Source organism: Taudactylus pleione, unplaced genomic scaffold, assembly GCF_031769625.1.
Source record: "Taudactylus pleione unplaced genomic scaffold, aTauple2 ptg000936l, whole genome shotgun sequence".
Classification (NCBI taxonomy): domain Eukaryota; kingdom Metazoa; phylum Chordata; class Amphibia; order Anura; family Myobatrachidae; genus Taudactylus; species Taudactylus pleione.
In genome coordinates, this window is record NW_028285337.1 from 723953 (window position 1) to 735258 (window position 11306).

An 11306-nucleotide genomic window follows, 5' to 3' on the forward strand; every position below is an offset into this window, starting at 1 on the left:
GGGAAGTGGTCTCTCAGGGTATGCCCTCTCCTTCCACAGCAGGCCTCCTCATCAGTCTTCACTGCTGGCCTTCCTTCAGATCCAGAGAAGGCTTGGGCAATTCAGGAAGTGGTGCACTCTATGCTCCACATGGGGGTCATAGTGCCAGTCCCGTTACTCTTAAGGGGAACGGGTTATTACTCCAACCTCTTTCTGGTTCAAAAACCGAACGGTTCCTACCAAATCCCTGAACAAGTTTCTAAGGGTCCCTCGGTTCCGGAGAGAGACTATGCATTCCATTATATTAGCTATTGTGATAGGATCACTGGTAAAGTGGTCTGTGGCAGGTACATTTGTCCCAGATTCCTGTCTTTTGTGTTTTAAACCCCCAGGAGAAAGTCTGCAGTGTAGCAGGCTTGAGTTTCGGCTTTTTGAAAAGCCGGTTTGGGACCTGGGGGTTGTGGGTGAGAGGAGAGGGAGGGCTCCACCCACGGCCACTCCAGGTTTTGGTTCTCGCAGCCTGGTAACAGGCTTGTTAGTTTTCCACCTGAGAGTGGCCAATATAAGCCTAGTGTGTTTAGGGCTGATTGTCTCACCTGGGAGAGCAGACAGGGAGTTTGCTCAGAGACACTTGGAAAACCTATCTGTGAGTACTGTGCTGTGCTTTGTTGCTGGCGAGGGCATTAGGCCCTGCCAGGTTCTGGTAGTGAGGGAACTACCTGTGAAGTTAGTGCCCCGACAGGGCTAGGATTTATGTTTATGTTTTCTTTATGTTATTTCTGACATTGTACAATAAAGACTGGCGCCGACCAGCTTGTACTCGCTTCCAGACTGGTGTGCTGCTTCCCTGCTGCTGTGTGTGTGTGTAAGGAAGGAGTCCCCTACCCAGGAGAGGGACCTCCTAATCTGACTGTGTCACACTATGGAACCTGGGGATTTTATGGTGACTCTGAATATTCAGGATGCCTATCTGCATATCCCCATTGCTAGGGCTCATTAACGTTTCCTCAGATTTGCTGTACTAGACCACCATTGCCAGTTTCAAGCTCTGCCGTTTGGCCTCTCTACGGCACCACGGGTGTTTACCAAGGTAATGGTGGTCATGGCGGCCCACCTGCAGCCACAGTGGGGTTGCCTGCTACCCTACCTGAATGACCTACTACTGTTAGCAGGCTCTCCAGAAGTGCTCTGCAGCCATCTGCAACTGATATTTTCAGTGTTGCAGACCCACGGCTGGCTGATAAATTGGAAGAAGTCCTCCCTAACGCCATCCCAGAGGATGACCCGTCTGGGTGCACTGTTGGACTCTCAACAGCAGAGGATCTTCTTGACGGTAGAGAAGATCTCTGTGTTACAGTCTAGGATACGCACTTGTCTCCAGGGTCGACGAGTGTCCATTCACTCAGGGATCTGATGATTGGGGTCCATGGTGTCGACGTTCGACATGGTGGTGTATGCCCAGTTTCATTCTAGACCTCTGCAGAGGTTGATTCTCTCCAGGTGGGATGGATTACCCCAACGGATAAAGACACATGAAGTCCTTAGGGTCCACAGGGACCCGCCCTAACGCCCTGTGCTTCTGTAGGGTCTTATTATGGTCACCAGTTTCTGTCTCCTTTTCTGTGAGAATGTGATTCCTGTGTGCTCCAGACTTTTTTCTTCCTTTTTCTTGACCTCCGGCCTATGGCTTGCTACTAAAACTGAGGTGCCTTGGCCTGTGGGCGGGGTATAGGAGGGGGCCCTGTGCATCCTGGGATGACAACTTTAATTGTGTGGTGCCCATGCCTATACTCCAAGGTATCCCTGTGGACCCTAAGGACTTCGTAGAAACAGAGACAACAAAGGTAAGTTCTTACCATATCTCGTTATCCTTTATTTATATGGTGCCACAAGGGTTCCGCAGCACCTTACAAAGTACATAAACAAATGAGCACACAAGAAAAACAGTTATTAACAGTACAAACAATGCAGGACAAATCCAGGATTTATATAAATTGCTGCATAACAGTGCTACATGCAGGGTGTCAGCAACCAAGTGTTAGGTGCTGTTGTAAATTAAAATCTAAGTAAGGGAAGAAGAAGCACGTGAGGGAAGAGGGCCCTGCTCGTGAGAGCTTACACTCTAAAGATGTAGTATAGTTATAATGTTATGTACATATATAGAGGATAGCGGATGGTTATGTATATATGTAATCTAGGGCAAGATGTATCATTACGGCAATGCGAAATAAACATTCGCAAGAATGTATCAAAAAACACATGTACGGGCAGGTGCCTATTCCTGTGATGAAGTGATCGCATTAGCTGTCACTTCACTTCTGTTTTGTCCCTCTGCTGCGCAACTGCTGCATATGCATGGTTGGGGAGGGTATTGGTTGAGCCTTCTTCCGGTATTGTTTTTCTGAATGTAGCCCATAGACCAGTGGTTCCCAAAGTGTGTGCTCCCTGGGGTTGCTTCCGACGCTCTCACCAGGGTGCTGTGGTGGCCGGTGCCTAAGGAAGCCGCCCATTGGGGCCCATTTATCAGTGATCGCTTTTGCATTGCAATCAGGGCATGCCAGTAATGCCCATGATCGCATTGCAAAAAGCGATCCTATCGGCCGGATATATCATCCGGGACATGCAGGGATATGAGCTCCAAAACGTTGCCCATCCCTGTGATGTCTCTGGAAAGCTGCCAGCCAGTGCAGGGGGTGGTGCACATGTGGGGGCCCATGGACTGCACATGCACATCCGCCATAGCCAGGGAAGGTTCCGGAAGATCCCTCCGCCAGCTAATAGTGCTCGGTGTAGCCCATAGGCTACAGCGGCTAATGCCATCTTCAGACATCGCATTCCGGATATTGGTAAATTTGGCAGCATCGCATCCCCCATTGAAACCTATCCTACCAGAGCGCTGCGGCTGCCCACACCCACTACTGTCTCTACAGCCGGGCCCCCCGCCGCAGCATAATGGAGTGAGTCACTTCTCACTCAGCCGCCCTCTCGCTCTTCCTCCTACCTTACCTACGCCGCATTAGCCGACATGCTCACAATAAAGGTTTTCTTTGAGCATTGAAGCAGGCTGAATGAGAGAGGGGGCGTAGGGGGCGGGTGGTGTGAGGAGTCGGAGCAGACAGGCAGAAAGAAGGAAGGAGCGAGCGAGGTAAGGTAAGTGTGTCACTCACACTTATTTTTTGTTTGTTGTGCACCCGGTGGTTCCTATTTTTTATCACATCCCGAAAATTCATAAGTCACTTTCTACACCACCTGGGAGACCTATTATTTCTGGTTTAGGGTCCCTCACTTCTAATTTGTCCCAATTTATTAATTTCTTTTTGCAAAAATATGTGGTTCACCTCAAATCATATATTCGAGACACCTCGGATTTACTAAATAAATTGAGTACTATTGAATGGAAGTCCGAATATATTTTCTTGTCTATGGATGTACAAGCACTTTATACGCATATCCCACATGACAAGGGAGTACAAACGGTCAAAAGTTATCTAGATAGAGATGAAAATATGCCTATTTCTTTCAACTTTTTTAGTGGAGGCCATCACTTTTATTTTGCAACATAATTATTTTATGTTTGAACACAAATATTTTTTACAGGTGGTGGTTGCGGCTATGGGTAGCAGGTTCGCGCCATGTCTGGCCAACCTATACATGGGGGTCTTTGAACAGGCACATGTGTGGGATGGGCCCTTTGGCGCGGGCCTGCTATATTATGGCCGATATATTGATGATTTACTTGTTATTTGGAAGGGGGATGTTTCTACAACACTTTTGTTAATTATCTGAACACTATTTTAATTTTAAGTTTTCACATTGACTAACTCTACCGAGGGCAATAGAATTACCACAGTGAATTACAAGAAAAAGGTGGATACCAACAATTTCCTTAATTTTTCTAGCGGCCACTATAAGCCATGGTTAACTAATATCCCGTTTAATCAGTTTAGTCGGTTGAGGAGAAATTGTACGTCAATGGAGTCCTTTAAGGTGCAAGCCCAAAAATGTGGGGAGATTTTGCCATTAGGGGATATCCACATTCACTACTTCAGAATGCTTATAAGGAAGTATAAAAGTGCGTACACACACAACGATGCAAGTAATGAACGATTTTCGTTTTACAAAGTAGTTGGCTTTACTTTACATAATAAATGATTTTCTGTGTGTTGAAGGAAAAATGTTGTAACTTCTATTGAAAATTGTTCAGTTGGCCAGTCTGACTGAACTACAAACTACAATCGACAAACATGAACGTGCGTGAATGATAATCGTTCATCGTTTATCGTTTTACACGGAACTATTTTTTGAACGATAACGACGTCGTTATAGTTAAATTGTTCAAAAAATCGTGTGTGTACGCACCATTAGAAATAGATAGGTCTCTACTTTTGACTATTAAGGATAAGAAGATGATGTTGGATGGAGATGTTTTGGACAACAGGAATAAAGTATCAAACAATTCTCAGCTTCATTTCTTATCTAAGTTTAATAATTGTTCTGAAGCTATTAAAAATATTATTAAAAATAATTTTACTATTGTACTACAAGACCCCGTATTAAAACAAAATATCAAACCAGATGTGGGAATAATATACAAAAAAGAATAGAAGTATTCAGAATATAATTTCACCAAGTATGCTAAAAAAAGATATTACGAGCAAGAGATCTTTTAGTTGGTTGTTAGCACCCTTGTGTGGATGTTACAGGTGTGGGAAAAGCAAATGCATTACTTGTGGATATTGGACATAAAGGACAAAACATTGTTTCACATGTATCGGGGGAGACGTTTAAGATTAAAGAATTTATTAATTGTGAGACAGTTTATTGTATCCACGTCCTGCAGTGTGTGTGTCGCCTGCAGTACGTGGGTAGAACTACTCGGTCTCTCAAGAGTAGATTTTGAGAACACAGACTGAATATCATTAAAGGTTGTCAGTCACACAGTGTATCACATCATTTTTCGGATACCCACAACAGCAACCCCGAGGGCCTTATTTGCATTGGAGTGCAACATATTTATTGCACAGCAAGGGTTGGAGATAGATTTAAAAAGTTGTGTAGAAGGGAAGCATTCTGGATGTTTCAGTTAAAAACTTTGGCCCCATTAGGTCTCAATGAGAACATTGAGTTTGAATCTTTTGCCTGATTTTTTGGATCAGGCCGGGTGTTGCTGCTGTAATATGTGTTGTCTGGGTCTTCACTATATTGTTCTTTTCCTACCTTCTATGAACATCATTATAGTATATAGGTAAAGCAATGGTTTAGCATGTGAAATAATTATTAATTACCATTTGTTTTCTGGGTCCTTATTATGATGTTTCTTTCCCTACATTTCATGAACACCACTATAGCATATAGGTAGAGTAATGGTTTAGCATGAAAAGAGTTAGTAGTGTGAGTTCGATTCCAAGCAATTTAGATGTATACTATATTGATAGTAAATATCAGATGTTATATTTATGTTCATACATTATGATGTGGAGACAATTTTAACATTTTCTGATATATGACAGCATTTTTATGTGGAGACAAATGAATACCTGTATATTTTATTTTACTTACATTTTTCTATGCATTTATGTGTTTTCTGCAAATATAAGAATGGGGAATATAAGATACTAATAAAGCTACAAAACAGAATCACAGCAGGTAGATACTAATTAGTAAGATCTTCCAATATGAGGAAATCAATCACCAATTAAGAGAACTTGCTTTAAAGGCCAGTCGGACGGATGGTACATCACTCTTTGAAAAAGCTCCCAATTTGTTAGGAGCGAAACCGGTTAGAGGCTGACAGACTGGACATGCTGATTGAAGTGTGACTGCATTTGGCAAATATTATTGGAGATTATTGTGAGTACAGCGCGCTAGCGCTGACATATATGTCCAGGGGCGGATTGGGATGGGAAACCGGTTCGGGAAATTTCTGGAAGCAGCCCTTATGGGGGCGGGTCTGTTGAGGTGGTGGGTCTGTTGACGGGGTGGGGTCTGTGGAGGAGGGCAGGATACTCCCTCATCTTAGGACCTGGAGGGGCTTTTGCAAGCTCTGAGGGGAGCAGAGTTGGCAACAGAAATCTTGGTGAATGATACACTCTTTTTTGGGACCCCCATCCCTCTGCACTAGGTACAGGCCTGTCAGTTTGGATGTCTTTTTTCCTACCAAAATGGCGTTTTCTCTGCAACAGGGAACCTCTAAAGAGTTTGAGCCTCATTGGGCAGCATCTTCAGCTGGTATTCACTATTGTAAATCACATCATCTGGAAGATGCCTGTTTACGTAGAAATATAACCAGTGTCTTCATTATAACTAGATAATGTACAGTAACAGAAGTGTTTGTGCAGGGCAAAATGTGAATTTCCCTGATCAAACAATTTCTGTGTCTTTCCAGACCTCCCCACACCTTTTCATCCCCAGGCCTCCAAGTCTCTCTCCAGGACCCCCTACATCTCTCCATACCAGGTCCACCTGTAGCTCTCAGCCTCATTCCTCATTCCAGACCCAGTGTCTCTCTCAACCCCATTCTCTCATACCCAGTGTGTGTATCTCAGCACCATTCCTCAGCCCCAGTGCGTGCCTCAACCCCATTCCCCTGCCAGAGTGTGTGTCAGCCCCAGTGTGTCTCAACCACATTCCCCCCAGCCCCAGTGTGTGTCTCAGCCCCAGTGTGTGTCAGTCTCATTCCTCCCAGCCCCAGTGTGTCTCAAACCCATTCCCCAGCCCCAATGTGTGTCTCAATTCCATTCCACAGCCCCAGTGTGTGTCTCAATCCCATTCCACAGCCCCAGTGTGTGTCTCAACCCCATTCATCAGCCACAGTGTGTCTTAGCCCCAGTGTCTGTCAGCCTCATTCCTCCCAGCCCCATTGTGTGTCTCAACCCCATTCCTCAGCCCCCGTGTGTCTCAACCACATTCCCCCCAGCTCCAGCTGTGTGTCTCAGCCCCAGTGTCTGTCAGCCTCATTCCTCCCAGCTGCAGTGTGTCTCAACCCCATTCCCCAGCCACAGTGTGTCAGCCTCATTCCCTCCAGCCCGTGTGTCCCAGCCCCAATGTGTGTCAGCCTCATTCCCACCAACCCCAGTGTGTCTCAACCCCATTCCCCAGCCCCAGTGTGTGTCTCAGCCACTGTGTGTTCCAGCTCCAATGTGTGTCAGCCTCATTCCCCCAGCCCCTGTGTGTCTCAGCCCATGTGCCAGAGCCCCAATGTGTGTCTCAACCCTATTCCCCAGCCCCAGTGTGTGTCTCAACCCCATTCCCCAGCCCCAGTGTGTGTCAGCCTCATTCCCCTCTGCCCATGTGTCCCAGCCCCAATGTGTGTCAGCCTCATTCCCACCAGCCCCAGTGTGTCTCAACCCCATTCCCCAGCCCCAGTGTGTCTCAGCCCCTGTGTGTTCCAGCTCCAATGTGTGTCAGCCTCATTCCCCCCAGCCCTTGTGTGTCTCAGCCCATGTGCCAGAGCCCCAATGTGTGTCTCAACCCTATTCCCCAGCCCCAGTGTGTGTCTCAACCCCATTCCCCAGCCCCAGTGTGTGTCAGCCTCATTCCCCTCTGCCCATGTGTCCCAGCCCCAATGTGTGCCAGCCTCAGCCCTGTGTGTCAGCCTCATTCCCCCCAGCCCCTGTGTGTCTCAGCCCATGTGCCCGAGCCCCAATGTGTGTCAGCCTCATTCCCACCAGCCCCGGTGTTTGTCGCCACTTTGCCCCCCCCATCCCCCCGTGCAGATGCCGCTGTTGCCGCAAATTACCTGCCACTTCTCTTTTTGGCTGCTCGCTGCTTCTCTGTTCTCGGCCGCGGCGTCACTGTGGCTGCTGTCCTGTCACGGAGGTGGGTTGGTTGGGCCGGGCTGCAAAAGAGCTGGACGGAGGCAGAGCCGTCAGTAGAGATTCACAGGCTCCGCTCCACAAAGGCTTGTGGGAGGACCTGCTGCAGCTGCTCTCCCGTCAGCCCTTTTTTCTCCCCATTAACTGTTGAGCTGCCCAATCGGATCGCCGAAGGGGGGGTGAATTGGCGGCCACCGGCCAATGTGTCCTGGTGGCCCAATCCGCTGCTGTATGTGGTAATACCCCATGCAGGAGCAGAGACTTTAGCTCACGGAAGCTGACAGCTGTGCTTTTATCTCAGCTCATTCTCCAGCCGAGAGACTGTTCCTATTGGTACGAGCTGTGTAGAGGATACTTTGTGCCGCGTCACACACATCATTTGGATGAGTATTTATAGACTGTTCAACAATACAAGGATCAGACTGTGATATCTGACCTATGAGTGGTCTCTCTCTCTCATATATATATATATATTTATATATATATATATATATATATATATCTTTTATCATTGTGCATTGTGGATACTTTTTCTTATTACCGGATCCAAGATTTCATACAAGTGTTTTTTATTATTTTTTTTTATTTTTATTTTTGCATGGAGTTTTGTCTCTGTGATTTCAAAAGGTTTCTTGTCTCCACCTCATATATCATATATTATTATGTGTATTGTTGTTGTTTCTGTGCATTATATATGTCTGGTGTAACAATATATATTTTATATGAAAATGTAGAGGATTACTTATTACATATTAAATATTGTGATTTTCCGTAATTAGATCTCCTGTGCCTTATTTTTATCAGTGCAATTGAGGCAAATTTTATTGATATATTTTTCTCTCTACACTTATATAGTGTGGTGTTTGGGTGCTATCACAAGGCACTCAGCTCAATTGCAGATATTATATTATAGTTACATCTTAAAGGTTTTTTAATCTGTTCATATGAGCGCCTATATTTCCTTTTTATAATGAAGGCTGCTAATCAGCTTCTGTTTACCAGACAGAAGCTACAAACCTGGGACATATACTGTATATCTTCCCTTGACAAGCATTCTATTGTTTTTGTCACATATCCCCACTCCAGGAGCACCTGTAGCCCCTAAGTAAAAAAACACAGGAAAGAGCATCTACATTAGTCTGTTGGCTTTATGCGCTACTGAAAACGTAACATTTTGCAATGCCAATATCCATATGGTACTTCTCCAATTGGTCTCTTTATTCTCAGCCATTCACTTTAACAGAGCATGATCCATAATCAATCTATTTTTTTAAACAAAAGGTGTGATGTTCTGGGTTGTTTGTGGACCCGGGGTGGTAGCAGGAGCGATCACAGAAGCAGATTTGAAAATAAAACTAGGATTTTAATAAGTGCTTGAGTAGACATATAATGGCAGTAAATAAAAGTCCAGGAATATATAAATGTGCACAAGAGTTCTGTGGTGGGAGTAAAAGGGTTAATGTCCAAGTAGAAACAGTTAGAGCTGTCCAGGTGTGCAGGTAGTGAAACTGAAAATAATCAAACCAGGTATGCAGGGAGTGAACTGAAAATAAACAAGCCAGGTATACAAGTAGTGAACGGAGGCGCAGGATGTCAGCAGGCTCAGGCACTCAGGTATGGGCAAGGGTGATGGAGGAAGCGGGGTAGTCCAATGGGAGCTAGGAGCTGACAGGCAGGCTGGCAGACAGCGAATTCACAGGAACAGGAAAGCACAGAGAACTCCCTCTCAGCTAGGCTGAGATACACGTTGCACTGGCAAAGAAGGAAGGCACTGACCCTTCCTAAATACCCCATGCCGTGCTGTTACTGGCCGGAGGGAACATGTGACTCACCAGGATTGGCCAGCCGGATCACCTGGCCAGAAGGCAAGATGGCGGCGCCCATGCCAAACGGAATGGAGACGCCGCCAGGCCTTTCCAGCGCAGAGTGACAACAGGCCCGCACAACAACGCGCGCAGCCAAAGCCCCCCGCCAGACACCAGCTCCGCCACCAGACAGTCCGCGCCACAATGACCTCACAGGTAACACTCGCCTAGCGCCATGCTGAAATACCCTGGCCATGACAAAAGGTAGTTGATTAGTGTTTCTAATGCCCACTTAATTGTCAATGCTTCTTTTTCAACAGTTGCATAATTTTTCTCATGTATATTAAATTTCCTACTTAAATATATAAGAGGATGCTCTTCACCTTCTCTGCTTTGAGACAACACAGCACCTATCCCTACATCTGATGTATCTGTCTGTACGATAAATTCATTTTTAAAGTCAGGTGTTTTCAAAATTGGCTGGGTGCACAATGCTACCTTCAACGCCTGAAAAGCCTTTTCTGCCTCACGATTCCACTTAATGATAACTGACTCTTTACCCTTGGTAAGGTCTTTCACAGGGACAGCAATGGTGGCAAAATTGGGTGTAAATTTTCTATAATACCCTTTGATTAATAAGAAAGCTCTCCCCTGCTTCTTATTTAGGGGTCATGGCCAGTTTTGTAGTGCCTTCATTTTATTTAGCTAGGGCTTTATCAAACCTCTGCCTATGGTGTATCAAATTTAGATACACTATCCAATTTATGGAAATCATTGCAGAAGCATAAGCTCCCATTGGGTTTTGGAATGAGTACAATGGGACTTGACCACACACTATGTGACTCTTTAATTATATCTAATTATAAAAAATTTTTTTTTACATATCTTTAGTCACTGATTCCAGTTGGGATTCTGGAATTCTATAGGGTTTTAGTTTAACCTTAACTCCTACTTCAGTGATTATGCATGTTTAATGACTGTTGTTTTACCAGGTAAGTCAGTAAACAAATCTCTATTTAGTAGTGTAGCAAAGGTACGTTGTGCCTGTTGACTGTTCCAAGTGTGTGCCTGTTGAGTGTTCCTACGGAATTTGCTGCACTATATAAGAAACTGTTAATAAATAAATAAGTGCTCTCTCACTATCAGCACCACTTTCCAGCATCTGAGAAACATGCTCAATAACCGATAAGGACTTTTGCAAAACCCAAGAATCCCCTTGGGTGTCTAGAACCCTTTGGTAGATTGTGGATCCTCTCTAATGGCCAGCAATAAATAAGGTAATAAATAATCCCAATCTTTCCCATCTTTATCCACTACTTTCTTTATCAAGCATATTCTTTAAAGTTTTGTAAAATCTCTCCACTAAACCATCAGTCAGGGTGACACACGGAGTGCCTTAGCTGAGTAAACAGGCAACACATTTTTTTCATGATTCTTGACATAAATGGGTTACCCTAATATTCCCACTCTGCTAAAGACATGTACAAGTTCCCTAGCAATTGTCTTTGTTGACATATTGCGCAATGGTAATGCTTCCTGGTATCTGATAGTGTAATTCATTGCAACCAAAATGTATTGACCCCGGACAGACTTTATTAGAGGTCCAAACAAATCTATAGCTATTCTCTTAAATGTGACCTCAATAATGGGCAATGAGACAAGCGGACTTCTATAATGTGACCTGGGAGCATGGTACTGATACCCAGGG